Source organism: Cnephaeus nilssonii (assembly GCF_951640355.1).
Source record: "Cnephaeus nilssonii genome assembly, chromosome: 4".
In the NCBI taxonomy this organism is placed as follows: Eukaryota; Metazoa; Chordata; class Mammalia; order Chiroptera; family Vespertilionidae; genus Cnephaeus; species Cnephaeus nilssonii.
The window spans coordinates 83078430-83092695 of record NC_137075.1 but is presented as its reverse complement, the minus strand read 5'-3'; the positions used below and the strand labels follow the sequence as shown (position 1 = coordinate 83092695).

Here is a 14266-nt window from a genome sequence, read left to right as displayed (position 1 = left end):
AAAGCTTAATTTTAAGGTCATGCACATTTTGTTATACTGATAATGTATTTTTTTTCTGTAAAAATAACTCTGCTTGTCCTAATTAGTCACACATTTAACACATTAAATGCCCCCAATTAAGCCTATTTGCAAACATCATTAAATTTCTTTTAAATATTTTAAACATATTTCCAAGTTTTAATAAATCTTTCCAGGACATCAGACTGCCAGCCCAGGCAAGATTCAGATCCAAGCAGCAATGTGTTGAAATATTATAAATGTAGGAAATCAAGTTCTCTGGAGCAGTTCAAAGCTTTTTGAAGTTTACTGACAATTCGCCAGCACCTCCAGAATTAGAATTGCACACTAATTGCAATTACACATTTCAGGTGAAAACCACAAAGCTAAATACAAGCCAGGTTCTCTTAAGGTGTCCAAGCGCCCTAAATTAGTCCACTGGTCGCCATGATTTGTACAAAACTGCTGACCACACCGAAGTATTAGTAGTAAGAGTTTGGTTTACTTATTTCTAAACAGGTGATTTTTTAAGTCCCCTTACAACTTGTTCCTGGTTTGGGGGGAGGGGGGGGCGGGGTCAAAGGTTCAGAATCCTGATACTCTTATATCACTCGCCGATTCTAAACCAGGACACAAGCTGCGTAGCTCACTTCCAGGGAGATGCCACCCACGGCCCAGGCGAAGTCCTGGCGCTGATTCTAACACACTGTCTGCTATGTCCCCAGGGTCCCTGAGCCCATGCCTTTCATCTGGCATTTGTTCTGCAACCCATTGCGTCACTCCCCCAGGCATCTTGGGATTTTACCCCTGCCCAATTCCCATCCCCATCTACTCCAGCTCATTCTGAATGACTGGGTAGGTGGAGTTCTCTACCCCGACCCAGGTGGCAGTCGTTTTTGCATCCATGGGATGAATTCATTGCCTCTCTCCTGCTTGTGTGGAGCATGCATGTGTTTGTATGTCTACCTGCCTCTGCCCATATGTGTATAGGGACTGGCTTTGTGAAGGCTAACTAAAAAAGAGCTTCTCTCTGGCCTGTCAACCTTGTAGCAAAATCCTAATGGCTGTTCCGAGCCCTGTCTTCAGGAATGTGCTGTGTCCTGCACCACTGGGCCAGCTCAGAGCTGTGCCCTGGACACGGGAGCAGCCACTAGGCTGGGTTGCCAGGACGGAGCAGGTTGGAATGCTGTGAGGCCACAAGACGAGTGTAGCGTGTGGGCAGCCTCTGGATGCTGGGAAAGGGCAGGCAATGGCTCTCCCCTCGAGCCTCTGGAAGGATCCCAGCCCTGCTGACCCATTTTGGATCTCTGACCTCCAGAACTAGAAGACAGCGTTGTGTATTTCACCCACTGCGTTCGTGGCCATTTGTTGTAGCAGCGGCAGGAAACCAACAGGTCCAGGCCTCTGGCAAGCCCGGCTGCCCCCGTGACATCAGTGCCCCAGCTTCCAAGGCCTGAGGTGGCCACTCCCCTAACCCTGAGAATGCTAGTCCACAGAGTGGGGGAATGGATGCTACAAAGCCCTGAACCCCCACAAAAGGGCCAGAATGATGGCTCAGCAGAAGGTGGGTGGGCTGGTTAGTGGCACTGGGTTGAGGTGCTGAAGGCTGTGGGCTAATCCCTGAATGGGTGGGTGACCTCCCATGGAGAAGGTCCCCAAGGCCACAGGATACTGCCTTACCCCCAGACTATACAAAGCTTACGGGGACAGAGCAGCACTGCCACTGAATACCCCGAGGGACCCCCATCCCGTGCAGGGCGCTGGAGGGTGACGCAGGACACATAACCAGCCCCTTTCACACCTGGCCCCCGGCAAACCTGTAAGCCAGAGAGGGAAGCACACGGTGAGGCCAAGAGGGCCCAGAGTTTACAGGACACCCCCGGGTAGGGTCCTTCAGCTAAACCACAGCTCCATGTCACGTTGTGACCCGCGAGGCTTTCAAAGTCCCACGTCTGGTGGGGAAGCCCCTGTCTGAAGTGCAGCTAAGGCCTGAGCAAACACAGCTACGGGGGTGCAGTGGGCCCTTTGCCAGAAACACAGACCAACTAGCCAGCTTACAGACAAAGCAGAAATAAGGTTTTGGGGTGTCTCACAGAACCCCGAGCTAGGCAGCAGCCCAGCTTCAGGTAGGGAGCAGCCGCAGGACCTGGAAAACCCTCGGGAAGCTGGGAGCCTGCATTCTCTCACCTGCGTGTGGGCTTCACTCCTCCCCCTGCCCAGCTTTCTGTGGTCATGACCCCCGTGGTGGGAGAGGCATCCCCCAGGGCCCCAGGGTTTACATTTCCTCTACACAAGAGGCTGGTCTCAATTCCAAGTTTGCAGGAGCCGCCTGGCCCGGCCTGGCCCGGCCCGGCCTGACACGCTGATGCCTAGCAGTGGACAAGGCTGAGGCCATTTCTCGGGGTTTAGGTGGGACAGGAAACCCAAAAGGTGGCCTCAGAGGGCTCCCTCAATGCATCCACTTTCACACGAGAGGCTGGGATGTCCTACCGTTGCTGCTGGTCGGCTTGGTGTCATTGCCCGACCATCTGATATAGGAACACGAGTCCTGGTTTTGTCTCCAATTTCCATGAACACCTTCTAGTAAGACCAAGCCCCGGGACCAAAGCCTGCAGGATGGGCACGCAGAAGGAACGTCCTGGAGCCCACGCCGGGTCCTCACTGGGTACCAGGACACTCAGCCCGCTGGCTGGGAAACCTATCCCTGTGGCTGCCTGGAGAAACAGCCGGGGTTCGGGGGGGGCTGCTCCCTCTCTGGGCGGCCTCCAGGTTTCTCTGCGTGCAGGCAGCAGCTGGCAGGTGGGAGCATGTACCTGTGGGAGGAGTCCTGGTGGGCGGCATGTGGGCACTCAGAAAACTGCTGCTACTGGGCACCTGTGGGAGGACCCAGGTTTAGGAACAAATTTCTCATTTTATAATTCATGGCAATAGGAAAACAGGGTTCTTTATATAAAACTTCTCTCTCTCTCTCTCTCTCTCTCTCTATATATATATATATATATATATATATACACATACACACATATATACACTAATAAAAGGGTAATATGCTAATTAGACAGGGTTGACCAGACATCTTCTGGTTGTCCAGTCCTCCTTCTGGACAAAGCCACAGTGGCGGGGGCCAAGGCAGAGGCGGTTAGGGGTGATAAAGCCGGCAGGGGAGGGTGGTTAGGGGTGATCAGGTTGGCAGGGGAGGGCGGTTAGGGGAGATCAGGTCGGCAGGCAGAGGGGTTAGGGGCGATCAGGCAGTCAGGCAGGTGAGTGGTTAGGAGCCAGCGGTCCTGGATTGCGAGAGGGATGTCCGACTGCTGGCGATTAGGCCGGCAGGGGAGGGCAGTTAGGGGCAATCAGGCTGGCAGGGGAGAGTGGTTAGAGGCGATCAGGCCTGCAGGGGAGGGCCTAAACCAGCAGTTGGACTTCCCCTGAGGGGTCCTGGATTGGAGAGGGTGCAGGCTGGGCTGAGGGACACCCCCCCCCCCCCCCGTGCAGAAATTTAGTATATATATATATATATATCTAATATGCTGTGTTCCTCCCTTCATCTGACTGGTCACTATGATGTGCACTGACCACCAGGGGACAGATGCTCAATCAATGCGGGAGCTGCTGAGCTGCAGTGACTTGGCAGCAGCTGTTCTTAGGTGATGCACCTCGAAACCAGAGAGGAGGGGGCCCAATTCCTTGTGGGGCTGCACGATTTCACCTTCGGCCATGGGTTATGATGTTGGTAGGGCACTGTAGGTCCCAAATCTGGTTTATTGCACACTTGCGTTTGCGTTCCACACCCTGTACGACAGCAACTTTGCAGAGTGCCCTCTCGCACTCTGGGACCCCTTAGGGGATGTTGGAGAGCTGGTTTCGGCCCGATCCCTGCAGGCCAGGCTGAGGGACCTCACCTGCCGGAAGGACCCCACTCACTCCGCCTTTCAAGCCACGGTGCCACCCCAGGTGCAGCTGACTGGGGAGGGACTGCAGGAAGTTGGCTCCAGGGCGTGTCCAGCCCGTCTCACCCAGTCCCGCCCCACCAGTCACCTTCTAATTTCCTTTCAATGTGCATGAATTCGTGCATCAGGCCTCTAGTATCCTAATATATAAAAAGTCAGGGGCTGTCATGACTGAGACAACTGGACGGACAACTGAACACAGGCTGTGTGGGGCGACCAGGTCGGCAGGGGGGTTAGTGAGGGATGACCAAACAACTGAACAGCAAGCTGCGTGGGGCGACCAGGCCGGCAAGGGGCAGTTGGGGGCAACCAGGCTGGCAGGGGGTGCAGTTGGGGGTGACCAGGCTGGCGGGGGGGAGGGGCATTTAGGGGCGATCAGGCTGGCAGGCAGGTGAGCAGTTAGGAGCCAGTGGTCCCGGATTGTGAGAGGGATCCTGGATTGGAGAGGGTGCAGGCTGGGCTGAGGGGATACCCCTCCATGCATGAATTTTGTGTACCAGGCCTCTAGTATCTATAACAATAAAAGCGTAATATGCTAATTAGACTGGACGACCTTCTGGATGAAGCCAGGGCTGCGAGGGAAGCCCAGGTCCTGGGTGCCTGCCAGCAGCTGGAGGGAAGCCTGGGTCTCAGGTGTAAGAGGGAAGCCGGTGCCAGCAGCTGGGGGAAGGAAGGCCTACTCTTGCACAAATTTTGTGCATTTGGCCTCTAGTGTGTGTGTGTATATATATATATACCTTCCTTCCCCCAGCTATATATATACACCCACACCCACACCCACATATACACTAGATGCATGAAATTCATGCAAGGGGCTCGGCCCTCGCAGCCCCCGGCTGCCTCGTGGCCCCGTAGCTTCATCCACTGGTCGTTCTGGTAGATGGTTCTGTCGTCTGGTCTAATTAGCATATTAGCTCTTTATTATATAGGATATATATATATATATATATATATATATATTAAAACAAATTTAATTTTTTTAGAGAAAGAGGAAGAGAGACTCAATTTGTTGTTCCACAACTTATTTATGCATTCATTGGTTAATTCTTGTATGTGCCCTGACCAGGGATTGAACCTGAAACCTTGGCATATAGGGACGATGCTCTAACCAACTGAGCTACCCTGGCCAGGGCCTATAGATTATATTTTAAAACACTTCTCTATTCACTAAGGGCTGCCTGGAAAAGAGTGGATGTGAATGAAATCCTGGGGCAAAGCAACTAACCCAGAGTCCACTAAGCCCTCATTAAGGCTTCCCCCTACCCCGCACAATTACCAGAAAATGCTGCTTTTGCGAAAGCTTGTCTTCAAATGTGCTAGGTGGATGCTGCCCTCCAGTGGCAGAATGCGTCAATACAGCGTTCCACTGAGAGGGGCAGGGAGCAAAACCACAGCCCTCAATCCACCTGGCTTCCATTTGCCCTGCTCCTAACAGGTCCCAGCTGGGTTACTCCGGTGATGGTGAGAGGCCTTGATCTGTGCCACAGAGGGACAGCAGAAGCAAGCAGGCACGCTTAGCAGGAGAACAGTGGCCGACATTTGTCGAGCCCTTGCCTTGTGCTGGCTCTTGATGTTGTTGGGGACCTCTGTGTTGTCTGACCAGGGGCACAGAGTGAGTGCAGGGTAGTGAGGGCCCCATCTGCAGTGCACAGGCTTGAGTGAGGGGTTGCTGGGCCTGTGGAGCAGTAGCCCCAGGTGTCACTAAGGAAGCATCAATCCTGGTATCCGGAGCAGCTGATCCCTGGGAAAGGCCCTGCAGGGAAGATGAGGTGCTGTAACAGGCAGTTTGGGAGCCAAATCCTGGTCCCTGTGGGGCTGCTTTTCAGGGAACCCACAGAGTGCTAAGGAGTCAGGACCCATCCTCCCCAGGGAAGGGATGCTGTGCAGGTAAGCCCGGTGTCCTCATGGGGCGCGGAACCAGGGCAGCACGCAAGCTGCCAGGCAGGCTGGGAGGGGCAGCCAGCTCTGCCACAACTGCTGCTGGACCAGTCGAAGTCCTGGGCAGCCTAACGGCCGAGTAAGGGCACCCAAGGGAGATGGGAAAGCCCGCTGGGGCAGTGGCCACAGGCTGCTGGTTTCCCAGGCTCCAGGTCTTGCGGGTGTTGGGGGCTTCTGCTTAGCCTTCCGGTGATTTGGGCAGAAAACAGACCTTGTGAGTCCTCTGGCCCTGCTTTGTGGGACCAGAACTGAGCCTTCCTGGCGGTGGGGGAGGGGTTGGTTCCCCTGCGTCCTGAGGGCGGGAGAGGAATGTGCTGCTAGTCTCTCCGCCCCACTTAGGGGATCAGGCCCTCAGGCGTGAAATGGCCCAGGTGTGTGTGTGAAAGGGAGAGGGGGCTTGGCGTGGACACCCCGCTGCTATGGGGAGATGGAGCTGGGAGCATGGACAGTGTAATTCCAGCTTCTGCTTTCCATGTGGGTGGTGGCAGTTGCCAAGCTGTGTAAGCTTTACATGGGGCGTAACTAAGGCCTGGGAGCCAAGGATGAAATCTGCCACCCGGCCCTGGAGGGCAAGGGGCTGGGGCTGGTGGCTGATCCCGCGGCTCTTGCACAGACAGTGGGTCCCTCAGTAGGAGCCCTACCTGCACGGTGATCCTTGCTTTGCCCCCCAAAACCAGTAGAATTGCCCTCCTGCGCCTCTTACTCCAAAACCAGGACCAGAGGGCTCCCCTCACTCACCAACCCCCCCCCCCCCCACCGTGCTCCTTTCTTTAGTGTCTTTCCCCCTCACAACTTCCTCTTTATACCATTTTGTATTATCTGATTTTTTTTTCCATGAAGCTAGTGTTATTTTATAATTATATATAAAAACGTTTGAGGAAAACTACAAATTGGATGATCCTCAGAAAAACAGGCTAACTCAACTAGAGCAATAATTTCATTGAAAAGAACTATGTTCGTGCCTGGCTGGTGTGACTCAGTGGTTGAGCATCAACCCATGAACCAGGAAGTCATGGTTCAATTCCCAGTCAGGGCACATGCCCGGGTTTCAGGCTTCATCCCTGGTAAGGGGTGTGCAGAGGCAGCCAATCAATGATTCTCTCTCATCATTGATGTTTCTGTCTCTCCTTTTCACTTCCTCTCTGAAATCAATAAAAAAATATTTTTAAAAGAAGAACTATGTTCTCACATATTTCTAAGAAAAAAATCTCAGAACCCAGTTTGAGAAAATTCTAACTGGGAAATATAAGATCTTAGAGTAAATGTCTTTTAAATGTGAAATATCAATATGAAAACCTGTTTAAAAATCTTAAGATTGTTTATTAAAATAAACACAACTTGCCCTAGGCGGTTTGGCTCAGTGGATAGAGTGTCGGCCCTCGGATTACAGGATCCCGGGTTCGATTCCAGTCAAGGGTACATACCTCGGTTGCAGGCTCAATCCCTGGGCCTGGTCAGGGCACATGTGGGAGGCAACCAATCGATGTGTCTCTCTCACACACAAAAAAAACCCACAACTAAAAAATGCTCATGGATCTGTGCTCCCTGAACACAGGCAGATCTAAGGCCCCGTCTGAGAGGCGGACGGGCACTCGTGCTGATGTCGGGTTGGTGCCCAGAGCCGTTTTTTCTTGGTGCAGCTAAACCTTGCTCCCTGAGAAATGCGGTCTTACCAACCGTTGTGTGAGAAGAATGCGTGATGGCATGGAGAAATGCTCAAAATGGAAGCCCAAAGTCGGATATACAGGAAATGGTAGGGTTGCTTAGGGGAGGAAAAACATCCCTCCTTCGATCCTTCTAAGTTCTCAACTGGGAGCCTGCAACAAAAGACAGATTAGCAAGAGGAAAGCATGTGTACATTCATTTAATAGGAGTATTAGGTGACATGGGAACCTTCATAAGGAAATGAAGGCTGAAGAAGTGGTTAAACCTGAGCGTTTTCATGCCAGGTCTGATGAAGAGTGGAAAGTGGAGGAATGCTATAGGACAGGAGGTGGGAGCCGAGTGTAGTCACCTGGGTAAACGTAGCAAAGCTGCTTGTTCAGATTCCATCGTGGAGATAGGGGTGTCCTTTCCTCGGCCACAGGGCAGGCACTGCTCAATCGATGGTGTCCTGATCTGCTTCAGGGCAATGTCAGAAAGTCCTTCCTGCACCTGCCAGTTTCTCAAATTCCTTCAGCTTAAAATATTCAATAGGCCAGGTGCCATATGACACAGCAGATGAACCACAGCCTTTGAAAGCTCTGGCTCCAGAGTCTAGCAGCTTATGTTCACACGGAGCCCTGTTCCCAATTGCATGACCTTGGGCAACGCAGTTCCTCACGGGGTTTGTTAAAAACAAGACAGCAGGCCCTGGCTGGTTTGGCTCAGTGGATAGAGCGTCAGCCTGCAGACTGAAGGGTCAAGGGCACATGCCTGGGTTGTGGGCTCATCCCCAAAGGGGGGTGTGCAGGAGGCAGCCAATCAATGATTCTCTCTCATCATGGATGTTTCTTTCTCTCTCCCCCTCTCTGAAATCAATAGTATATATATATATATATATATATATATATATATATATATACACACACACACACATATATGTATATATGTATATATATATACACACACACACATACACACACACACACACACACACACACACACACACACATATATATATATTAAACACACACACACACACACAAAAAAAAAAAAAAAAAAAAAAAAACAACAAACAAGACAGCAGGCCCCAAATGGAGTCACTTATGCTGCGAAGCCCCATGTCACCAAACCAACACTTAATTTTGGCTTTGGCTCTCCCAGAAATGGAATCTTAAACCAATCAATCAGGAATCCCCTGGTCAGCACTAGTTAGGTGATCTGCCTGATAAAATCCTGCCAGCTCTAGAGCAATGGTGGGAAACGTTTTTCTGCCAAGGGCCATTTGGGTATTTATAACATCATTTGCAGCCCATACAAAATTATCAGCTTAAAAATTAGCCTGCTCTATCTGGTCATTTAATTAACTCACCCCGAATGCCTTGGCAGGGCCAGGGCAAATGATGTCGAGGGCCTTTTATGGCCTTCGGGCTGGACGTTCCCCACCCGTGCTGAGGGAAGTAACCTTGCAATAACCAGCCTGCCTTTTGCCTAGTGTAGCTTCCTTGTCCCTGCTCCCTCAGCCTATAACGTAATTCATTTTGTGCAGCTTCTTGGAGCTCTTTTCTAGCTGCGAGATTGGATGATTTAAATTGGTATTTGCTCAAATAAACTCTTAAAAATTTCAATATGCCTCAGTTTATCTTCCAACGAGTTAAAAATAAGCCCGCTTTGAGGCTTATTTGGAGGATGAAAAGGGGGTGGGGAAGCAAAGCACCTGGCCCTCAGTCGAAAATACAGTCTATCCCAATGTTGTGTTTCTATATCAGTGAATAACTGTACATAGAAATACACCCAAAGTGTTCACTGTTTCTTTCTTTCCTTTTTTAAAAAAATGGAAATGACACCATTATTATCAACCTAGTTATTAGTAGCAGGAAAGGAGCAGAGGGAAGGCCAGCTCTTACAGGCCATTGGGGCAGCTTTGCCAGGAAGCTGCCGTTTAGCACTCCCCAAGGAGCCCCGGTCTGTTCCACGCAGATGCTGGGGGAAGGGCGTGGACGGGGAGGACAGACGCATGCCCAGGAAAGGCGGGGTGACACAGGGAAGGTACTTACTTGCCTGTCAGTCATACCTGGGAACAGGTCATTGGCCAGAGTAGGTGTGGCCACTGCACCTATGGGGAGATTTGGAATTTAATCCCCTAAACAAAGAAGTTCGCTCTTGACGAAACCGGTTTGGCTCAGTGGATAGAGCGTCGGCCTGCGGACTGAAGGGTCCTGGGTTCGATTCTGGTCAGGGGCATGTACCTTGGTTGCAGGCACATCCCCAGTAGGGGTTGTGCAAGAGGCAGCTGATCGATGTCTCTCTATCATCGATGTTTCTAACTCTCTATCCCTCTCTCTTCCTCTCTGTAAAAAAAAAAAAAATCAATAAGAAAAATATATATAAAATAAAGAAGTTTGCTCTCATGTGTTTTCAGGACTTTTGGGACTCTTTTTTAAAAAAATATATATTTTATTGATTTTTTACAGAGAGGAAGGGAGAGGGAGAGAGAGTCAGAAACATCAATGAGAGAGAAACATCAATCAGCTGCCTCCTGCATACCGCCTACTGGGGATGTGCCCGCAACCAAGGTAGATGCCCTTGACCAGAATCCAACCCGGGACCTTCCAGTCCACAGGCCGACACTCTATCCACTGAGCCAAACTGGTTAGGGCAGGACTTTTGGGACTCTTGTTGCAGGGGGCTCTCTTTTTTGGTTCCCCTACATTTGCCCACGCAATGGACTAATGGACTGCAACTAGCCTGGTGCTGTACTGACCCAGCGCCACCCTGGAAAGGAAGCCTGGACACCAGCTCTGCTTTTAGCTCTACTGGATCCCAGCTGCACCTCTTCCAGGACTGGATGAAGGGACATGGGACTGTAGAAACCCAGGGATGCAATCCCACACACACAAAAATCACTCCTCCTCCTCCCCTGCAAGTCTCTGAAAATTCTTTTTCTTAAGATATTGTCAAGACCCCACCCCCAGCCCCCAGCGGGGAAAGGGAAACCCCACTTCCACCAGTAACAGAAACAGGCTTTTATTTTATTGATTGATTTGAGAGAGAGAGATTTGTTGTTCCACTTACGTATGCATTCATTGGTTGATTCTTGTGTATGCCCTGACCGGCGGGCATCAAATCTTGGCGTACCTGGATGCTCTCTAACCAGCCGAGCACACGGCCAGGGGAGTGTTTATTTCTGAGTGGTCATGTCATGCTGACTTTAGCTATCCTATATAATAAAAGCCCAGCGACCGAATGGCAGAACGACCAGAACGACTGGTCGACCAGTCGCTATGAAGTGCACTGACCGCCAGGGGGCAGACGCTCAATGCGGGAGCTGCCCCCTGGTGGTCAGTGCGCCCCCACAGTGGGAGCACCGGTCCCGACCAACCCTTTCAGGAGGCCCACCAGCCCAGCGGCAGCCACTCCCTCCCTCGGTAGTCCTGCAGGCTCAATCTCCAGAGAGCGGGCCAGGCACCAACAGACCAGCGCCGCCGCTGCCGGCATGATCCCAACAGCGCTGCCGGCCTCCTGGAACTCGGCCTCGGGCACCGCGGCAGCCTCCCTCCCGAGAGGCTCCACAGGAAGAAAGGACATAAAAGCGGCCGCCAGCAGCGCCAGAGGTGACCAGCGGTGACTGACTGCTCTCCCCGTGCTTCCTCCAGGTCCCTCGAGCTGGCCCCCGCCCGCCCCGCTCCAGATGAAGGGTGAGCACTGCACACGGGAGGAATGTAGTTAAAAAAACAAAAACCGATGACCAAGAGAATGCCGCAGTCGACATCCGGAGTCCGGCTCAGGAGGACGGAGAGAAGGGAGAATTCCGTAAGCTGGCCGATGCCAGGATATTTCTGAGTGACTGCCTGGCGTGTGACAGTGGTGTGACCGCAGGGGAAGGAGTCCAAGTTTCTCAGCAGAACGTGAAGGACTTCTTCCGTGTTCTGAACCTGAATAAGAAATGTGATACCTCACAGCACAAGGTGCTGGCAGTGTCCGTGTGTCCTCAGTCTCCGCTTTATTCTGCTGCTAAATTCAGCCTCAGTGTCACTGATGCATCCAGAAGGCTCTACGGCTTCCTCAAAAGCCTTGGGACGCACCGTCTTTGACATGACGATAGCCGCAGACTTCAGCATCCTGGAGAGTCAGAAGGAATTTGCGCGCCGGTACCACCAGCACCGCGAGGAAGAGCCCTGGCTACCCACGCTGACCTCCGCCTGCCCGGGCTGGGTCCGATATGCAGAGTGCTGCTGGGTCACCCCGTCATCCCCCACCTCTGCACGGCCAAGTCTCCCCAGCAGATCATGGGCTCTCTGGTGAAGGATTACTTCGCCAGACGGCAGAACCTGTACCCTGACAAGGTTTTCCACGTCACTGTGGCCCCGTGCTACGACAAGAAACTGGAGGCCCTTCGAGAAGATGTTCCCACAGCTTCGCATAGTTCCCGGGGTGCTGACTGTGTGTGAACCCCAGGTGAAACTGTCCAGATAATGGAGCAAAGTGACCTCAGCGAGAATGCCGCCGCCGTGGCCACTCTGGAGACGTGAAGGAGAAGGAGGTGAGGCTCCATGGGGGTGCCAGCTCCGATGGGTACCTGGCGCACATCTTCAGGCACACAGCCAAGGAGCTGTTCAAGGAGGACATGGGGGTGCTCACCTACCGCCCCTGAGGAATAGACTTCCAAGAGGTCACTCTTAAAAGGGACGGAGAGGTTCTGCTACGCTTTGAGGCTGCATACGGCTTTCAGAACATCCAGAAGTGGTCCTGAAGCTGAAGAGGCGCAAGTTCCCCTGCCACTTCGTGGAGGTCCTGGCCTGCGCCGGGGATGCCTAAGCGGCAGGGGCCAGGCCCAGGCGAGGACGGGCGTGCGGACAGGGCACTGCTGTGGCAGATGGAAGGCATCTACGCTGCCATCTCGGTGTGGCCCCCCGAGACAGCGCCCATGTACAGGAGCTGTACCAGGAGTGGCAGGGGAGGGGGGCGACTCCCCCTGGGCCCAGATGGCCCTGCACACCGCCTAGCAGGGCCCAGGGCAGCCTGCCAGGACATCAAGTGGTAAAGGTCCAGCAGACGCCCGGCCTGCAGGCCGCCTGAGGAGGGGTGTCAAACGCGTCTCTGTCATTCCTTTGGTTTTCAGAACTCCCTGCTCCCCATCTGTCGGTTCCCTCCCACTGAGGGGCGCTGTTATCGTCATCACATGGGTGCAACGGGAATATTGTATCTCAAGAGGATTGCCCCAATGTACGTATCCTTTTATGCTCCGATGAAAAAATCCCAAAGAACAAGAAAGGAGACAGACTACTGTCCTTCTGGAATAGGGGCTCATACGAAAGTCTGCATTCCCAACTTTTCTTGAAACAGATCTATGTTCTGCAGCTGTGGCCACCGTCCTGAGACCCAGTCCTGTTGACCAGGTCCTGTTGCTGGGAATCAGGGGGCACTGGAGTGGAGCCTCCCCCACCCCGTGCCCTTTGACATTCAGGGATTGAGCTGAACTCACTTTGGGGGAGGCCTGGCAAGGGTGACAGGTGTCACAGACAGAAGGATGGAGAATGGAGAGGCGGACACCCTGCTGGGTCCCTCCCTGGGTGGGGTCAGGCAGATGAAGGCCGGCCAGCCCCACAATTGGGTGAGATAGGTCCCCTCTGTCCCGCCTCTCACCCCGTGGGCCCGGCCACTCCCCTCGGCTCCAGGCAGCCCTCTGTGTTCCACGACAGTGCACTCTGTCCTCACATGCTGCTCGCCCTAAGTGAGAAGGAAGAGAGCAGTTGGCCCACAGAAAGATACGCAGTCATCATAGAGCCCAGCACCCCGTGCATGTGAGGGCCGTCCTGTGAAGTGAGGCCTGTGGCCGGCCTGGTGCTGGTTTCTGGAGCACTTACACTTTGTTACCAGGTGGGTGACATTCTTCTTGAACCCTCAGCCTTTTAGATTGCCCTCATTCATGTGTTATTGTACCTGTGCACCCATCTGGCTTGATAACTAGGACATTGTGTGAAATTAACTATTTTCAGCTTTCAATCTATGAACAGTGGGGCTTCATCCTCTGTGGTAACGTAGATCCATTTCTGATTATGGAATAAACAGTGGAAGTGTAAAAAAATAAATAAATAAAATAAAGAGAGTGGCTGCCAGGTGGCTCCTGACAACTGGTGGGAACGTCTGCGGGATGGATCTGGATCCTGGGCCAGCAAGGGCATCCCACTGCCTGCCTGGAGGGCCGTTTGGATCCTGGTTGCCCCCCACCTCCCTTGGAACCCTACCCGTGCACAAATTCATGCGCTGAGCCTCTAATCCTATATAATAAAGAGGGAATATGCTAATTGACTGTCACGCCCTCACAAAGATGGCGGCACCCACAGCCAATAAGGAGGGAATATGCTAATTGACTACCACACCCTCAAAGATGGCGGTGCCTACAGCCACAAGATGGTGGCGCCCAGTCCCCTCAGCCCCGCTGGGGTGCCTGCCTCTGGAGTCCCCCAGTCCCCTCAGCCCCCCAGCTGCCCAGGGCTGGCCCGAGGCACAGGCAAGCCACCAATGGCGGCTGCCCAGCTGCCCAGGGCCGGCCTGAGGTGCAGGCAAGCCTTGGATGGCAGCTGCCCAGCTGCCCAGGGCTGCCCGAGGCTCAGGTAACCAGGGCCATCCAAGGCTTGCGCTGCCGGCAGTGGCAGCAGCAGAGGTGTGATGGGGGTGTCGCCTTCCCCTGATCGCAGGGACGCCGCCTGCCCCTGAGGGCTCCCAGACTGTGATAGGGG

The 14266-nt window shown here is 53.1% G+C and overlaps 1 pseudogene across 1 annotated transcript; it reads left to right on the top strand.

Moving 5' to 3' along the window:
- Window positions 1-11214: 11214 nt before the first annotated feature.
- On the top strand, window positions 11215-12529 carry LOC307097700 (nuclear prelamin A recognition factor-like; annotated as a pseudogene). The gene has a single exon. The product of its transcript is annotated as a nuclear prelamin A recognition factor-like (transcript).
- Window positions 12530-14266: the final 1737 nt, after the last annotated feature.